The sequence below is a fragment of the Mus caroli genome, unplaced genomic scaffold (genome assembly GCF_978045245.1).
Source record: "Mus caroli unplaced genomic scaffold, Mus_caroli_1 scaffold_6, whole genome shotgun sequence".
Lineage (NCBI taxonomy): Eukaryota > Metazoa > Chordata > Mammalia > Rodentia > Muridae > Mus > Mus caroli.
The window spans coordinates 148,817,925-148,838,160 of record NW_028227261.1 but is presented as its reverse complement, the minus strand read 5'-3'; the positions used below and the strand labels follow the sequence as shown (position 1 = coordinate 148,838,160).

General features: G+C 41.2%; 1 pseudogene; it reads left to right on the top strand.

Moving 5' to 3' along the window:
- Window positions 1-223: 223 nt before the first annotated feature.
- On the top strand, window positions 224-859 carry LOC110293679 (ubiquitin domain-containing protein 2 pseudogene; annotated as a pseudogene).
- Window positions 860-20,236: the final 19,377 nt, after the last annotated feature.

The window sequence follows — 20,236 nt, the reverse complement described above, 5'->3', positions numbered from 1 at the left end:
TTCAGGTTCATGATATTATCTTTTAGGGTATTTGTTGGAATCCCATGACAGGTACTACTAAATCCAACATAAAGAATGAGGAACTTGCAGTGTGACTTCTCTGCTGTCTTCAGATCAAGATGTAGAATTCTCAGCTCCTTCTCCAGTACCATGTCTGCCTGGACGCTGCCATGCTTCCTACCTTCCCGCTATGATGATAATGGACTAAACAAACCTCTGAAACTTTGCTCTAGGTCGTAACCAGCCTTTGAAAAGGGAGAAACCAAAATGGAAAAGTGACTGTCCCATGACAGATGGACAACTGCGCAGCAAGAGGGATGAATTCTGGGACACTGAACCAGCTTTTGAAGGCCGGAAAGAGATCTGGGATGCCTTGAAGGCTGCTGCACATGCTTTTGAAAGCAATGATCATGAACTGGCACAGGCAATCATTGACGGTGCAAACATAACACTACCACACGGTGCACTGACAGAGTGCTACGATGAGCTGGGGAACCGGTACCAGCTGCCAGTCTATTGCCTGGCACCACCAATCAACATGATAGAGGAAAAGAGTGACATAGAGACTCTTGATATTCCTGAGCCACCTTCCAATTCTGGACATGAATCTCAGCTCCGTCTGCGGCTCTCCACAGGCAAAGACCTCAAGCTTGTGGTCCGCAGCACAGACACAGTGTTTCACATGAAGAGATGCTTACATGCCACAGAGGGTGTGGAGCCAGGCAGCCATCAGTGGTTCTTCTCTGGCAGGCCTCTCACTGATAAGATGAAGCTGGAGGAGCTGAAGATCCCCAAGGACTATGTGGTGCAGGTTATAGTTAGCCAGCCTGTGCAAACCCCACCACCAGTGGAGAACTGAGCTGGGCTAGCCTTCTTCCAAGATCCCTTGGGTCCTTTTTATTGTTACCATTTCTTACTCTAAGGAGTGAAATTATTTTCACTGCTCTGAATTCCCTATGAATGGATTTAGTTCTGAGGAATTACCAGTGAAAAATTCCATCTGTGATGGAGACCAACAAAAATAATAAAACACACAGAGCCAGCCTCTGATACTCTTAAAATTACAATTTCTATAATTTACAATTTCTAATTTGAAAGACAGTTAAGAAATAGATAACCATTATTTTAAAACATTTATCAACTGTGTAATGGCTGTATTTAAATGATCTCGAATGTAAACAGACACCAGACCCATCAAAAACAGCACCAAGCACCTTTTGGACACAGAATTTTTTATGACATACATGTCAAATTATTTTTTTCCAGAACCACCAATAACAGTTACAAAATCTAATCTAATAGAGTTTTGCTTCTCTTCTTGGTGTGTAGTCCTACCCACCAGGAGGCAGTGAGACTGGGAGTTGTCAGTGTTCCTTCCCTTCCCACCAAGTTCTGCTCCCTGTTGACATGCACTCAGTCCTGTGGCCATCATGCTGGCAGTGGGCATCCTCTGGAGCCCTGAGCAGCACGTTAGTAAGTAGTTAGAGCTTGTATTTTCAGTTGAGAAGTCTCTAGTCTTGCTTCATAGTAATCTTAACATATCTGTGGTACCCAGGCTTGACAGCTAGCTACTATGTGATGCCCTTGCTGACCCTGATGCTCTGCGTGACCATTTCTGTAGCTTCCTGGCCCCGCCTATATATTTCTGGGCCAGGCAAGACAGAGATGGAGTATAGCTGCTTCCAGTCCAGAATGAAAAGCAATCTTCTCCTTCCTGCCTGCAGGGAATGTGAGTAAAACCCTCTCTGCCTGTTCCTGGGAAAACTGTGCCTATTCTAAGCCTTGGAGAAAATTCCAATTCAAAATGTTCGTGTGTGATAGCTAACTAGTGTCATCTAAACTGCATTGGTGGGAACAGATGGTAGCGCCTGGCTCTAGACTGGAGTGCTTTCACTTAACTCTGACTCCAGTCACTGTGGTGGCAGGGTTCCTCCCACACCTTCCCAACAAAGGTGAATTAACCTCCATCTGCACACTGGGCTAAGGGACTGAACATAGTGAATCAGGCTCACCTTCTCTGCAGAAAGCTGCCAAGGGTTATATTTAATCTGGAGCCTTTTAAAAGCTGTTTTTTGCCAGGCATGTTGTACCTGCCTTTAATCCTGGGCCTTGAGAGGTAGAAAGAGGCAGATCTCAGAATTTGAGACCAGCCTGGAATACACAGCTAGTTCTAGGCCAGCCAGAGCTACTTAGTGAAACTGTGTCTTAAAAAAAAAAAGTTGGTTCCCTGAGAAGGGGACTACCATGTGACCACATTGTCTCTGAGAGTTTGTGAGATTTGAACAGTAGATGAAAGAAGGGTCTGTGCTTTTCTCAGTCAGGAAATACCAAACCTCCTATTCAGATATAAAATGCCATTCATAATTTTAGTGGCAGAATGAAACCTCTAAGTAGTTTAAAATGTAATTTTTAAGTATTAAATTTCTTATAGCCTGTTTAAATATATCTATAATTATAACTTACATTTCTGAGAACATTAACCATTTCCCTAATTCTGTTCATCATTTAGTTTGTGATTGTATCTAATTTAGATTTGGTGGTGACTGAGCTAAATTCAGAAATGCACACACAGCTTTAGCAACCAAGGATGCCCACATTTCCATGTGGAGGCTCTAGGGTATGCCAGTGCATCTCCCTCCCACCATCAGGAAGGTTGGTCCATTTGTCACAGTGAATAACAGTATCTCAAAGTCCGTCAGTTGGAAAAGTGGTTAAACCTATTATTTTTCTAAAGGAAATTTGATGGTGTCATGAATAACCTGATTGTTAAAAGGTCTTGTTTGTTTCTTGAGGGTTTGTCCTAAGAGATTTGTGGGGGCTTTTGGTTTTTGTTTGTTTGTTTAAATTTTAAAGGCACATATACTTTGAATAACAATCCTCCAGGCATGGTGAGAAAAAACCTAGGTGCTGGAAATTGTCAATTAGGTTAATAACCTAGGTGAGAAAAAAACATGGTGCTGGTAATTGTCAATAGGTCGATGTAAGATTGGATCAATACTTGATGTGTATCATTTTAGTATGTAGGGGTTTTGTGCTTTTTAAAAAAAATTCAAAAAAAAAAAAAGAATGAGGAACTTGAAACTTAAGAATAATTTATTTAAGGGTTAAGAAGGATTGTAGGGGCTAGAGGGTTCGAGGACACCAAGAGAAAGCCCACAGAATCAACTAAACAGGAGTCATAGGGGCTTACAGAGACTGAGCAGCAAGCACAGAGCCTAAATGGGTCTATTCAGGTCTCCTGCATGTACCTTGTGGTTGTTATCTTGGGGTTTGTGTGGGACTATCAGTAGAAGTGGGGGGATCTATGGCTCTTTTGCTTGCTCTTGGAACCCATTTCCTCCTACTGGGTTGTCTCATTCAGCTTTGATATGACGATTTGTGCCTAGTCTTATTGCATCATGTAATGTTGTGTTCAGTACCTGGCAGACCTGCTTCTTTTTTTTTTGGGGGGGAGGGGATGGAGGACTAGTAGATCTGAGGGAATGGGGAGCGTGTCTGGGGGATTGAGGGGAGGAGAGGAGGGAGAGTAGGTTGCTCTCAGATATATTATTTTGCATTTTATAATGCCAGTTAAGTCAATTAATTCAAATCTGTCAAAATGGCTATATTGATTTTGTAAAATCCATATAAGCAGTATGTTAATCTAATTCCAGTAAATTGAGATTTAATTGCCTCTGGGTACATCTTAAATAATGTATAAAATAGACTTTCTACTCAATGTTTTTTTATACAAAAATTAAGCATATTCTTTTGTTGCTGGTTTTACAAATTGAGTTTTGGTAAGTAAAATAATTTTACCTGGAGATACTTAGTTATATATACATATACACTCATATATTATATCACACCCATAAAGACATATATATGTTATGAAAGTGCTAAAAGTTGCTAATTAATATTTATTGAAAAATTACGACTTGAAAGGCCCTATGCTGTATGCACTGCATCTGATTTGTACTAAAGGGGAGGGGTAGAGGAAGAAAAGCAATCAATTTCCATTTGCAGCTGAGACTATGGGATGGATTGACTCGATTTTGACAGTCTGATTATTGAAATGGAACCTGAGTAGCTCTGGGGACAAATGCCTGACAGAAAGCCGTGTAATTTACAGCTCTGCCATTACCCTTACTTTCCCTTCTGTGTCTTCTCCCTCTTTGAAAGGGTTCTTATGAATATGGCCAGACAAAATAGGCAGACAGCATAGTGAAGTCAGGGTTCAACAAAAACCGTAAACTGTCACTTAAAGATGGAATTTTTGCTGAAAGCTCAAATATGTCACTCTACTATGGTCACTTCTGCCAAACTCAACCACAGGTGACCAGCCAGAACACCTTGGGAGGCACAGAAGCACAACGTTCTATGCTACAAGATGTGTTCCCAGAGTCTCTAACGTGAGCTCTGCACATCAAATCCATAAACTCACCATGACAAATGTGTTTGCAGCCACTTATGAGCCAGCCAAGACTGCATCATGCTTGCCAAACAGGAAACTCCTGACAAGGTCACCTTCAGTGACTGGGTGCAGATGGTTGCTGCATAAAGCCTTGTGGGTGTGTGCACAGATGCAAGTGATGGATGCACACGGAAGGTTAGCCTCTCCAACATGTGACCATCATGGCATGCATGGGAAGTATCGCAACAGGCAAGCAGCTATGGTGCTGGAGCAGAAGCCGATCCAGAAGCAGCAGGAAGAAAGAGAGTGAGAATGGCCTTGGAAAGCTCAAAGCCAAGCACAGGTGTCCGCCCAGCCTGAGAGGCTTCTACCACAGGTTCCATGGGAGCGAGCTTCTTGGTTCCCGGACTCCGAGGAGGACAGTCTGCACAGGTGAGAGTGTAGAATACAGAGGCCAGCAGTCTCTGGGACAGGCGAGAGCCACAGAGCCTCTGAGGTGGCACCATTTTCGGCTCCAGACAATCGGCCACCTTCCTGGTCAGAGCACAGGTGTCCGCCCGGCCTGAGAGGCTTCTGCCTCAGGTTCCATGGAAGCCACCTTGGTTCTGGGACTCCGCGGAAAGTAGTCTAAACAGGTGAGAGTGTGAACTATTGAAACAACGGCTTCTGTGACAGGCCAAAGCAACACAGATTCTGGGAAAGATCCTGTTTTGGGCCTTCATCTTCGGCCAGGAGGAGGTCCAAACACCAGATAACTGTGCACCTACCCTGAAAGAGGAGACCTTGCCTGCAGAGACTGCTCTGACCAATGAAACTCAGAGGAGAGAGCTAGTCTCCCAGGTCTGCTCATAGAGGGTAACAAAATCACCAGAGGAACAATATCTAAACAGAGACAACTATAACAACTAACCCCAGAGATTACCAGATGGCGAAAGGTAAATGAAAGAATCTTACTAACAGAAACCAGGACCACTCACCATCATCAGAACCCAGCACTCCCACTTCGCCCAGTCCAGGGCACCCCAACACACCTGAAAAGCTAGACCTGGATTTAAAAGCATATCTCATGATGATAGTAGAGGACATCAAGAAGGACTTAAATAACTCACTTAAAGAAATACAGGAGAACACTGCTAAACAAGTAGAAGACATTAAAGGTGAAACACAAAAATCACTTAAAGAATTGCAGGAAAACATAACCAAACAGGTAGAAGACATTAAAGAGGAAACACAAAAATCCCTTAAAGAATTGCAGGAAAACACAACCAAACAGGTGATGGAATTGAATAAAACCATCCAAGACCTAAAAAGGGAAGTAGACACAATAAAGAAAACCCAAAGTAAGGCAACGCTAGGGATAGAAACCCTAGGAAAGGAATCCGGAACCATAGATGCAAGCATCAGCAACAGAATACAAGAGATGGAAGAGAGAATCTCAGGTGCAGAAGATTCCATAGAGAACATCAGCACAACAATCAAAGAAAATGGAAAATGCAAAAAGATTCTAACTCAAAACATCCAGGAAATCCAGGACACAATGAGAAGACCAAACCTACGGATAATAGGAGTGGATGAGAATGAAGATTTTTCAACTCAAAGGACCAGCAAACATCTTCAACAAAATTATTGAAGAAAACTTCCCAAATCTAAAGAAAGAGATGCCCATGAACATACAAGAAGCCTACAGAACTCCAAATAGACTGGACCAGAAAAGAAATTCCTCCCGACACATAATAATCAGAACAACAAATGCACTAAATAAAGATAGAATACTAAAAGCAGTAAGGGAAAAAGGTCAAGTAACATATAAAGGCAAGCCTATCACAATTACACCAGATTTTTCACCAGAAACTATGAAAGCCAGAAGTGCCTGGACAGATGTTATACAGACACTAAAAGAACACAAATTCCAGCCCAGGCTACTATACCCAGCCAAACTCTCAATTACCATAGATGGAGAAACCAAAGTATTCCACGACAAAACCAAATTCACCCATTATCTCTCCACGAATCCAGCCCTTAAAAGGATAATAACAGAAAAAAACTAATACAAGGACGGGAACCATGCCCTAGAAAAAACAAAAAGGTAATCCCTCAACAAACCTAAAAGAAGACAGCCACAAGAACAGAATGCCAACTTTAACAACAAAAATCACAGGAAGCAACAATTACTTTTCCTTAATATCTCTTAATATCAATGGACTCAACTCCCCAATAAAAAGACATAGAATAACAGACTGGCTACACAAACAAGACCCAACATTTTGCTGCTTACAGGAAACTCATCTAGGAGAAAAAGATAGACACTACCTCAGAAAGAAAGGCTGGAACACAATTTTCCAAGCAAATGGTATGAAGAAACAAGCTGGAGTAGCCATTTTAATATCTAACAAAATCGACTTCCAACCCAAAATAATCAAAAAAGACAAGGAAGGGCACTTCATACTCATCAAAGGTAAAATCCTCCAAGAGGAACTATCAATTCTGAATACATATGCTCCAAATACAAGGGCAGCCACATTCATTAAAGAAACTTTAGTAAAGCTCAAAGCACACATTGCACCTCACACAATAATAGTGGGAGACTTCAACACACCACTTTCACCAATGGACAGATCATAGAAACAGAAACTAAACAGGGACACAGTGAAACTAACAGAAGTGATGAAACAAATGGACTTAACAGATATCTACAGAACATTTTAACCTAAAACAAAAGGATATACCTTCTTCTCAGCACCCCATGGTACCTTCTCCAAAATTGACCACATAATTGGTCAAAAAACAGGCCTCAACAGATACAAAAATATTGAAATTGTCCCATGCATCCTATCAGATCACCATGGAAAAGGCTGATCTTCAATAACAAAATAACTAATAGAAAGCCAACATTCACGTGGAAACTGAACAACACTCGTCTCAATGATAACTTGGTCAAGAAAGGAATAAAAAAGAAATTAAGGACTTTTTGGAGTTTAATGAAAATGAAGCCACAACATACCCAAACTTATGGGACACAATGAAAGCATTCCTAAGAGGAAAACTCATAGCTCTGAGTGCCTCCAAAAAGAAACTAGAGAGAGCATACACTAGCAGCTTGATGGCACACCTAAAAGCTCTAGAACAAAAGGAAGCAAATTCACCCAAGAGGAGTAGACAGCAGGAAATAATCAAACTCAGGGGTGAAATCAACCAAGTGGAAACAAGAACTATTCAAAGATTCAACCAATCAAGGAGCTGGTTCTTTGAGAAAATCAACAAGATAGATAAACCCTTAGCCAGACTCACTAGAGGGCACAGGGAAAGCATCCTAATTAACAAAATCAGAAATGAAAAGGGAAACATAACAACAGATCCTGAAGAAATCCAAAACACCATCAGATCCTTCTACAAAAGGGTATACTCAACAAAACTGGAAAACCTGGATGAAATGGACAAGTTTCTCGACAGATACCAGGTACCAAAGCTAAATCAAGATCAGGTTAGTGATCTAAACAGTCCTATATCCCCTAAAGAAATAGAAGCAGTCATTAATAGTTTCCCAAACAAAAAAAGCCCAGGACCAGATGGGTTTAGTGCAGAGTTCTATCAGACCTTCAAAGAAGATCTAATCCCAGTTCTTTACAAACTATTCCACAAAATAGAAACAGAAGGTACTCTACCCAACTCATTCTATGAAGCCACAATTACTCTGATACCTAAACCACAAAAAGACCCAACAAAGATAGAGAACCTCAGACCAATTTCCCTTATGAATATTGATGCAAAAATCCTCAATAAAGTTCTACCTAACCGAATCCAAGAACACATCAAAACAATCATCCATCCTGACCAAGTAGGTTTCATCCCAGGGATTCAAGGATGGTTCAATATACGGAAATCCATCAACGTAATCCAGTATATAAACAAACTCAAAGACAAAAACCACATGATCATCTGGTTAGATGCTGAGAAAGCATTTGACAAAATCCAACACCCATTCATGATAAAAGTCTTGGAAAGATCAGGAATTCAAGGCCCATACCTAAACTTGATAAAAGCAATCTACAGCAAACCAGTAGCCAACATCAAAGTAAATGGTGAGAAGCTGGAAGCAATCCCACTAAAATCAGGGACTAGACAAGGCTGTCCACTCACGCCCTACCTATTCAACATTGTACTTGAAGTCCTAGCCAGAGCAATTAGACAACAAAAGGAGATCAAGGGGATACAAATTGGAAAGGAAGAAGTCAAAATATCACTTTTTGCAGATGATATGATAGTATATATAAGTGACCCTAAAAATTCCACCAGAGAACTCCTAAGCCTGATAAACAGCTTCAGTGAAGTAGCTGGATATAAAATTAACTCAAACAAGTCAATGGCCTTTCTCTACACAAAGGATAAACAGGCTGAGAAAGAAATTAGGGAAACAACACCCTTCTCAATAGTCACAAATAATATAAAATACCTTGGCGTGACTCTAACTAAGGAAGTGAAAGATCTGTATGATAAGAACTTCAAGTCTCTGAAGAAAGAAATTATAGAAGATCTCAGAAGATGGAAAGATCTCCCATGTTCATGGATTGGCAGGATCAACATTGTAAAAATGACTATCTTGCCAAAAGCAATCTACAGATTCAATGCAATCCCCATCAAAATTCCAACTCAATTCTTCAACGAATTTGAAAGGGAAATCAGCAGATTCATCTGGAATAACAAAAAACCTAGGATAGCAATAACTCTTCTCAAGGATAAAAGAATCTCTGGTGGAATCACCATGCTGGACCTAAAGCTGTACTACAGAGCAATTGTGATAAAAACTGCATGGTATTGGTATAGTGACAGACAAGTAGACCAATGGAACAAAATTGAAGACCCAGAGATGAACCCACACACCTACGGTCACTTGATCTTTGACAAGGGCGCTAAAACCATCCAGTAGAAAAAGACAGCATTTTCAACAAATGGTGCTGGCACAACTGGTGGTTATCATGTAGAAAAATGCGAATTGATCTATTTCTATCTCCTTGTACTAAGGTCAAATCTAAGTGGATTAAGGAACTCCACATAAAACCAGAGACACTGAAACTTATAGAGGAGAAAGTAGGGAAAAGCCTTGAAGATATGGGTACAGGGGGAAAATTCCTGAATAGAACAGCAATGGCTTGTGCTGTAAGATCGAGAATCCACAAATGGGACCTCATAAAATTGCAAAGCTTCTGCAAGGCAAAAGACACCGTCAATAAGACAAAAAAAAAAAAAAAAAAAAAAAAAACCACCAACAGATTGGGAAAGGATCTTTACCTATCCTAAATCAGATAAGGGACTAATATCCAATATATATAAAGAACTCAAGAAGCTGGACTCCAGAAAGTCAAATAACCCCATTAAAAAATGGGGCTCAGAACTAAACAAAGAATTCTCACCTGAGGAATACCGAATGGCAGAGAAGCACCTGAAAAAAATGTTCAACATCCTTAATCATCAGGGAAATGCAAATCAAAACAACCCTGAGATTCCACCTCACACCAGTCAGAATGGCTAAGATCAAAAATTCAGGTGACAGCTGATGCTGGCAAGGATGTGGAGAAAGAGGAACACTCCTCCATTGTTGGTGGGATTGCAAGCTTGTACAACCACTCTGGAAATCAGTCTGGCGGTTCCTCAGAAAATTGGACATAGTACTACCAGAGGATCCAGCAATACCTCTCCTGGGCATATATCCAGAAGATGTCCCAACCGGTAAGAAGGACACATGCTCCACTATGTTCATAGCAGCCTTATTTATAATAGCCAGAACCTGGAAAGAACCCAGATGTCCCTCAACAGAGGAATGGATACAGAAAATGCGGTACATTTACACAATGGAGTACTACTCAGCTATTAAAAAAAATGAATTTATGAAATTCCTAGGCAAATGGATGGACCTGGAGGACATCATCCTGAATGAGGTAACCCAATCACAAAGGAATTCACACAATATGTACTCACTGATAAGTGGATATTAGCCCAGAAACTTAGGATACCCAAGATATAAGATACAATTTGCTAAATGCATGAAATTCAAGAAGAACGAAGACCAAAGTGGGGACACTTTGCCCCTTCTTAGAAATGGGAACAAAACACCCATCGAAGGAGTTACAGAGACAAAATTTGGAGCTGTGACGAAAGGATGGACCATCCAGAGACTGCCGCACCAGGGATCCTTCCCATAATCAGCCACCAAATGCAGACACCATTGAATACACCAGCGAGCTTTTTCTGAATGGACTCTGACATAGCTGTCTCTTATGAGGATATGCCAGTGCCTCGGAAACACAGAAGTGGATGCCCATAGTCAGCTATTGGATGGCACACAGGTCCCCAATGAAGAAGCTAGAGAAATTACCCAAGGAGCTGAAGGGGTCTGCAACCCTATAGGTGGAACAACATTATGAACTTACCAGTACCACCAGATCTCATTTTCTCTAGCTGCATATGTATCAGAAGATGTCCTAGTCGGCCGTCATTGGGAAGAGAGGCCCCTTGGTCTTGCAAACTTTATATGCCCCAGTACAGGGGAACACCAGGGCCAAGAAGTGGGAGTGGGTGGCTAGGGGACGGGGGGGGGGAGAGGGTGTAGAGGACTTTCGGGATAGCATTTGAAATGTAAATGAAGAAAATACCTAATAAAAAATTGGGAAAAAAAAGAAAAAGAAGAAGAAAAAGAAAAAGAAATGTATTCAAAAGCCCTTATATGATACCACCTGACATAGTGAGAGAGTATTTAAAACACATTATATATCTAATTTCAAGCACAGTGAGAAAAATTATCAATAATATTTCCATGATTTTTTGAACATGATTTTCATGTTTTCACCTGTTTTATTCAACAATAAGAATAGTTATTTTAAGATATATTCATTGTTTAATTTCATTTCTGATTTTATTAATTTGGATATTGTCTCTGTGCCCTCTGGGTAGTCTTGGTAAGGATTTATCTATCTTGTTGATTTTCTCAAAGAACTAGCTACTGGTTTTGTTGATTCTTTGTATAGTTCTTTTTGTTTCTATTTGGTTTGATTTCCTACTGTCTAGTGATTGCCATATGCAGGGATCCATCCCATAATCAGCTTCCAAATGCTGACACCATTGCATACACTAGCAAGATTTTGCTGAAAGGACCCAGATATAGCAGTCTCTTGTGAGACTATGCTGGGGCCTAGCAAACACAGAAGTGGATGATCACAGTCAGCTATTGGATGGATCACACGGCCCCCAATGGAGGAGCTAGAGAAATTACCCAAGGAGCTAAAGGGATCTGCAACCCTATAGGTAGAACAACATTATGAACTAACCAGTACCTCAGAGCTCTTGACTCTAGCTGCATATGTATGGAAAGATGGCCTAGTTGGCCATCACTGCAAAGAGAGGCCCATTGGACTTGCAAACTTTATATGCCCCAGTACAGGGGAACGCCAGGGCCAAAAAGGGGGAATGGGTGGGTAGGGGATTGGGGGGGTGGGTATGGGGGACTTTTAGGATAGCATTGAAAATGTAAATGAGGAAAATACCTAATAAAAAATAAATTAAAAAAAAAAAAAAAGAAAGCTCAAAGCCCACCCCAAGTGACACAACCCCGACAAGGCCATACTTCCTCCAACAAGGCCATAACTCCTAATCCTTCCTCAATTATTCTACCAACTGGGAATCAAATATTCAATTATATTAGCCTATGGGAGCCAATCTTCCTCAAACCACCACATATCTATCCTAAATGGCCTTTCCATTTTACACTAATCCCATGCAATCACTCTTCTGCTTTTTCTACTCTGTTACCTTTCCGGACAAAGTCGTCTAAATGGAAATGTAGGCTTTTGTATCTTACCTAATGTAAGGGTTTCAAGGTTTATTTTCAGTGCAGTAAGTAAAAACAGCTGTTCCTTTCATTCAGTGAATAGTACCCCACTGTATGGGTATACTGTACTTTGTTAATCTAGATGTTAGAAATAAACATGGGGTCATGAAGACAGATAACACTATTCCAACTGAAGTGTCTTGACAAGGAAAACTTTATTCTTAATCAAGAGGGTATACTCAGAAAGACCAAACACACATGGGGACAGGAGGGTAGTGATTGTATCTTTTCCCCTTTAGCTGGGGTCTGACCTCACAATCTTATTCAGTTGGCTCATCTGAAAAGAATTGGTACATAGGAAATGGAGGCAGGGGATCACTGATCCAAAATGAAAAATGTCACTGGTCCAGGCCACCACATTTCTAGAACAGAGCAGTAGGACATTGAATAAACAAAATTTCACTGGGCAGGGAGGATTAAAACACTTGAAATTCTTATGAGTTGGGGGAGATGAAAATATCTGAATTCCTTGATCTAACCACAAGTTTTATAGTGTTTGATAGGAAAGACTCGTATTTGATATTTATCACACCACTCACCAGCTGATAGATATTCAGATATTTTTATAGTTTGAAGCAACTATGAATAGCACTACCTGAACCATTAATACACAGCTTGATGGAGACATTTGGTTTTCAGTTTTCCTGGATACACACACACACACACACACACACACACACACACACACACACAGTCATTAATGAGTTGCATGAAATCTAAGAAAAAAAAAACATTTCCCATGTAACTGTTCAATTTTATATAACCAGCAGAAATGTTGCTTAACTTAGGACAGGGTTAGACACCCAGTCAACTCAGTATAGGGTGAAGCTATCTCATGTTGGAAACACATTTTAAAAGAAAGAAAGCATTTAGCATAGTTGAACATCAGAACTTAGTTGTAAGGAAACTTAGTCCAAGGAAAACTGCTTCTTTCTTTGAGATCCTAAGTGATTCAGCTGTGATGCCACTCAGTGCTGTCCCAGGTCACACATGTGTCCCTATCCCAGAAGAGACCAAAATTCAAGATTCAAAGTCCTGCTAGGTTTACTTATTTTATTTTGAGAATGGGCTTCGACTGCATCCCAGGCTGGACTAGACCTCACTGTGTATCCCACATGAGCTTCCATTTTCCTGCCTCTACTTCTCAAGTGCTGCTACTTTAAACATGAGCCAGCCTTTGAAGTTTTTCCTAAAAGCACACTGCCCTTGTTTGATTGCAAAGCAGTTGAATAGTTCCAGTGAGCTGCAGGAACCACTCCATGTGTGGGCCGCCTAATGACGCTTCTCCTGAAATGATACTGCTCCGTGAAACACCCAAAAATACACTGCACAGTGAAAAATACATTACAGTCTATCTGTCAAGAAACTAGTTCTAGAATATTCAGAAAACTCTTCATGTGCAATATCTAAAAAGAAAAACCAACCCAGTCCAGCACCACAGGGGGCGTGGGCAGGGAACAAGCATTAGATGACCCCTGCCCCATGCCACACAGGCACAGGCCAGTAAACCCATAACCCCTGCTAGTGAGTGACACACTACATATGCAGGACCTAGCACTCCTGAGACCACTCTTAAGACAACCCAGACACCCAGAGGCCCAGGAACCACTGAGATGAATGAGCAAGTGGTGCAGGAATGGAAGAGAAAGAGAAACATAAGGATGTGTGCATAATGAAGAGGGAGAAGTGGAGATCTCAGGGTAGTCAGGAACAGCCTGATGTGAGGAGCTAGTGATGCCACCTACTATGACAGTGGGGTTCTGGCCTGTGCTGCCACTGAGGGCCATGTCTGGGTCTGTGGCCCTGTAATAGCAGAGGTCTATAACCACCGAAGACTAGGCAGAAGTCCATGATCTGAGCTGCTGCTTGGGGCATGTTAATGTTTGAGGGCTGTGCAAAGCTGGCCCCACCTCCAGCCTGGACATCCTAGGAGAGCTAGCTCCAAACTCATGAGATCAAAAGTGCTGGTCCTTCCCCTTATGGGCTGCAGCACATGGGAGAGCAGGCTACCGAGCTCAGATACCTCCCAAGCCCAGATCCAGGGCTGTGAGTTGACCCACCCCAGTATCTACCACATCTATGGTATGGTGGAGTATGTGAAAGGACCAGTCCTGCAGATCCAAACCACAGGCCCTTCATTACACAGAGCAGCAACAGAATATCCAAGAGGAGTCCCAGGAAGGACCCAGTATTGAGAGTGTAGAAGTCAGAGACCTCAAACACGACCAATGACTCATTGCAATGAACATATGCAAATAAAGAAGTGTAGAGAAAAGAGTTCCCCGTGCGACACACTGTGAGATACCACAGCTTCCACAGTGAGATTTTTTTTCTTCTTCTATTGGGGAAAGGCTGTAAAAGCAGAGGGAAGGCACAAAGGGATGCAGAGATGAACAGGATTGGGGTACATATGTGAAATTCTCAAAGAATCAATAAGGAGTTAAATAAGAAAAAAGAAAACTGTTCATTTAAAAATATGCAAATGAATCAGCTATATGCATGCATTTAATGTCTGAATATGGGAGATTAATTTTTAAGGTTCACCTCGGTGACATAGTAAAACTCTGTTTCAAATAAATATTAGGCAAATTATATGAACATGAATTTCATCAAAGACAATGTTCCAGTGTTAAGCCAGCATGTAAAAAGAGTTCAAAGACTTAGGGAATTAGAGGAAAACAAATTAAAACCCAAGAAGATGCCATTACACAGCTTTCAGAATAGTCAAAACAAAATGATGCATCAAATATTGGCAAGGATTTAGAGAGTTTGGACCATGCACACAATGCTGATGAAGATATAAATTGTATTGTCATTTAGAAAAATAATTTGAAAGTTCCTAAATGAAAATATTTAATTAGCTGGTGATATAGAAACTTCCCTTTGGAAAAATTGATCCCAGAGAAATGAAAACATATATCTTTATAAAAAACCTACACACAAATATACTTAGCAGGTTTTTGTTTCTTTTGAAATCATAAATTAGAAATAATTAAAATGTTTCTTACTGTCTCACTCACCCTGCTTTCTTATAGAACCCAGGAAAATCAGCCCAAGGATGGCAGTTCCCATTTGGACTGGGCCCTCCCCTGATGACTCTAGATTGTGTCAAGGCGATGAAATCATTCATTATGAGGATAATAGTTATGGGAAATCTCTGGAAGTCAATGTGAGTGAGAGGTATGTCTCCAGTATGACCTAATGTCTAATGTCAACAGCCTGTTCTGCTTAGCCCATTTCATGCAACTGGAGTATGATCGCAAGCTACCAACAGTGCCCCTAAAACATAGCAGAACTGAATAACTTGGGAGAGCTTAACTCTTTCAATAACTAAGTGGAGGAGCAACCCACATAGGTCAGCAGCCTTCAGAAATTCAAGCACCTGAACCTTGGGCTGAACAGGATGAATGTTGACCACAGGATTTGGCTCTTTCTCAGTTTTTGAGACACTAGAATTATCTTAAACAACATGAATGAATATTCTTTCCCCCAGAAACTTCTACTATGTGACTCTGTGTATATTCTGCCTAAGGCACTTTCTTGAAGTAAAGCTGCAGGTACTCAGCCGTAGGGATAAGTACTTGATCTCACTGCAAAGGGAAACTAGATAGCTAACCCCACCTCAAGGAGCTCCACCTTCGGGGGAACTGCCCGCTCTCCAGCTTCCAAGGCTAAATATTTGGATTTAACTGGTCAGGACCATATCTTCAGAGAAGACAACCTTTGAGATACACCAACCTCTGATCATCTCTAGCTTTGTCTTGCCCGTGTTTCTAAATATACCTATTCTAAATCCTACAATAGCCTCTGTGGCAAACACATGAGGACCAAGCCAGCATCCCCAGAAAAGAGTAACAGCAAATGAGCAATTAGCCCCAAACCCTAAGATCCAAGGACAAAGGCAAAGCAGACATGCTAGGCTTCTGGTCTCCTCTCTAGTAACACTTGTGCCCTTTCTTCCTCTCTCAGGAATAAATTCAATGTGCATGCAGTTTTATTTTTAAAGAAAAAAAATTCCCTCACTCTCCAGAGCTTGAGTGCAAACTTAATTTGAAATTCTTTTGGTGCTCAGTCCAAGAAAGCAGGTAGGTTAACTGCAGATCTTCACCTCTCCCCTTTCTCCTTCAAATTCACTTCCCCAGCTCTGTAGCAGACCACCTTCTATGACCTCCTCCTCCTCTCTGCTCCACAATTTCTCCTCAGTCTTGTTATGCCAGCCCCAAACTCCAGTAGTAATTACCTGGGAAGTCACCACCCAAGCCAGCAAGAGATATAAATAGGTTAAAAGTTTAGGAACTTGAACAATTACCTCTGAGGCAAACCTCACTGACAGAATATATGAGATAAGAGAGAGAATCTCAGACACTAAGAACAGGATAGAAGAAATGGATACCTCCATCAAGAAAATGTTAAATAAATATAAAAAGAAAATTCCAACACAAAAAATCCAGAAAATCTGGAATACTATGAAAAGACCAAATCTAAGAATAAGGGAAGAAGAGGAAGGAAACAATAACACATGTGAAAAAACCACAGAAAAAAAATTTCAACAAAATCATGGCAGAAAATTTTGCCAACCTAAAGAAGAGGGTGTCTATCAAGGTACAAGAAATGCTTAGAATACCAAGTACATTGGGCCAGAAAATAAATTCCACTTGGCATATACTAATCAAAACATTAAATATGCAGAACAAGGGAAAATATTAAAAATACAAGGGACTAATACCAAGCACAATAGAAAGTCAGACCTATTAAAATAACATCTGACTTCTTAATGGAGACTATAAAATCTAGAAAAGCCTGGAAATATGTGGTTCAAACTGTAAGAGACCAGAGATTCCAGCCCAGACTGCTTTACCAATCAGAACTTTCCATTACAAAAGATGGAGAAAATAAGACATCCCATGATAAAATCAAATTTGAGCAATATCAATATATAAATCTAGTCCTACAGATGGCACTAGAAGGAAAACACCAACCTAAGGAGGTTAACCATACTCCAAAAAATACAGGGAATAAATAATCCCAGACCAGCAAAAGAGAAGTGTACCTTGAAATATTAAAAATCAGTCCACAGTAACACCAGCAAGACACTGGCAGACAGGCTGGCCTGTTCTCAGCACAGCAGAGTCTCTAAAACCTGGAGCTCTGAAATCTCTCCACCTGGCCCCCTAAGTTCCTATGGAGGGTGGTTGCCACACCAGCCCCACGCTTCCAAATTCCCATGGCTAGCTGGGGTGCACTTCACACAAACCCACACTTTGCTGCCATACCTTTCTCTCTGGAACCCAGTTAAGGCACCACATGAAGAAAAACACCACACAAAACTTAGTTTAGAATCAACAAATAACACAATGGCTTGGTGCAGCAACTAGCATCCTAATTTGTAAGCTATTCTAAGTTACAAATCCTCCAGTAGCAAATCAACAACAGAGAAGAAACACAACACACACACACACACCATAACCACCAATACACTACCACAAAAATAACAATATCAACTGTCTTAGAGTTTTACTGCTGTGAACAGACACCATCACCAAGGCAAGTCTTATAGAAACAACATTTAATTGGGACTGGCTTACAGGTTCAGAGATTCAGTCCATTATCATCAAGGTGGGAGCATGGCAGTATCCAGGCAGGCATGGCACAGGCAGAGCTGAGAGTTCTACATCTTCATCCAAAGGCTGCTAGTGGAAGACTGACTTCCAGGCAACTAGGGTGAGGATCCTAAGCCCACATCCACAGTGACACACCTATTCCAACCAGGTCACACCTATTCCAAAAAGGCCACAACTCCAGATGGTGCCACTCCCTGGTCCAAGAATATACAAGCCATCACATTCCACTCCCTGACCCCCATAGACTTGTTCAAAAACATGAGTCCATGGAGGGCCATACTTAAACATAGCATAATGCAAAATGCATTTAGTCTAACTTTCAAAGTTCCCATAGTCTATAGCAGTCTCAACAATGTTAAAAGTCCAAAGTTCAAGGTCTCTTCTGAGATTCATTCAATCAATTAACTGTAATCCCCAAAGAAAGACAGGAAACCAGCTGAGCAAACTCCAAACTCTGCATCTCCATTTCTTTTTCATCTTTGTTGACTGCAACAAACTGCTTTCTCCTGGGCTGGTTCCACTCCCTGTTAGCAGCTTTCCTCAGCATGTGTCCCATGGCTCTGGCATCTTTAACATCTTTGAGTCTCCAAGGCAATTTCAATGTAGCACACTAAGCTCAGGTTGATCCACTGCACTATGGCTGCTGTTCTTGGTGATCATCCCATGGTACTGACATCTCCAATACACTGGGGTGTTCCACTCCAACTAGGCTTCACCAATAGACTCTCATATGCTGTCTTCATGGTGCCAAGCCTCAAATCCTTTGCATGGCCTCTTTAGTCCTGGGCTATCAACTACAGCTGAGGCTACACCTTCTCCAATGGCCTTCCATGACCTCTCACAGTGCCAAGCCTCAGCTGTTCTTCATGACACCTTCATGCCTTCAAAACCAGTATTACCTGGGTGACTCTTACACATTACCAAGTCCAGCCACAGCACGAGGTACAACCTTGGTTATCTCTGGAACACAGCTTCTTTGTGCTCCCAGAAAACAATTCTCAGATTTCAACTCAGTGATGCTGGTCTCTTTTTAATCATTGCTAATTTCTTAGCTCCAGCTAACCAGCATCAATTGTCTCAGTAGTTCCTTCCATTCTTAACTCTAGATCCAAAGCCACATGGCTGAAGTTGCCGAGTTCTGCTGCTTGCAGAAACTAGAACATGACTGATAAGCACATCTCTCACACACATCTCTCACACATTCCAGAGTCATGGAATACATGCTGAGGAAAGCTGCTAACAGGGAGTGGAAGCTTGGCTATCCTGGATCTTGCTCTGTAGATTGACTTTGAACACAGAGGTCAGCATGCCTGTCTCCTGGAATTAAAGGTGTGTACCACCATGCCTGGATCTAAATTTAGCTGGGTAGGATCTTGCTCCAAAGTCCCACTCCCTTAATCTGTTATCTCCTAGAACACAGGATTTTGCTCCATTTCACTTCCTCGTACCCCTTTAATACTGGAACCATATATTTTATATTTTTCCTTTTCTAAGCTTGCTATGCTTATCAAACTTCTCATCATAAGACTTAACCAAAGAACAAAGTCTCTGCTGATCTGTTTTGAAACTTCCTTTGTCAATTCGTTTAATTGTCTCTTCACCTTAGCCTCAGGCAGACTTTTCAGACGAGGGCAAAAAGTAGCCACATTCTTCACCAAAATACCACAAAAACAGTCTTTATGCCACATTCTGAAATTCTTCTCCTTTGAAATCTCTTGGGCCCAGTCAACACAGTTCAAATTACTCCCAGCAACAAAATCTTCCATATTCCTACTAGGATGACCCATTAAGTCCCATTGAAAGCATTCCACTGCTTTCCAAATCCAAAGCCCCAAAACCCACATTTTTTCAAATAAAAGCATGTCAGGTCTATCACAGAAATACCCCACTCCTGGTACCAACTTGTCTTAGTTAGAGTTTTACTGCTGTGAACAGACACCATCACCAAGGCAAGTCTTATAGAAACAACATTTAATTGGGACTGGCTTACAGGTTCAGAGATTCAGTCCATTATCATCAAGGTGGGAGCATGGCAGTATCCAGGCAGGCATGGCACAGGCAGAGCTGAGAGTTCTACATCTTCATCCAAAGGCTGCTAGTGGAAGACTGACTTCCAGGCAACTAGGGTGAGGATCCTAAGCCCACATCCACAGTGACACACCTATTCCAACCAGGTCACACCTATTCCAAAAAGGCCACACCTCCAGATGGTGCCACTCCCTGGTCCAAGAATATACAAACCATCACATCAACCAACCAACCAAATAAAATAACAGGAATCAATAAACAGTGCTCATTGGTATTTCTTAATATCAATGGTCTCAATTCCTTAATAGAGAGACA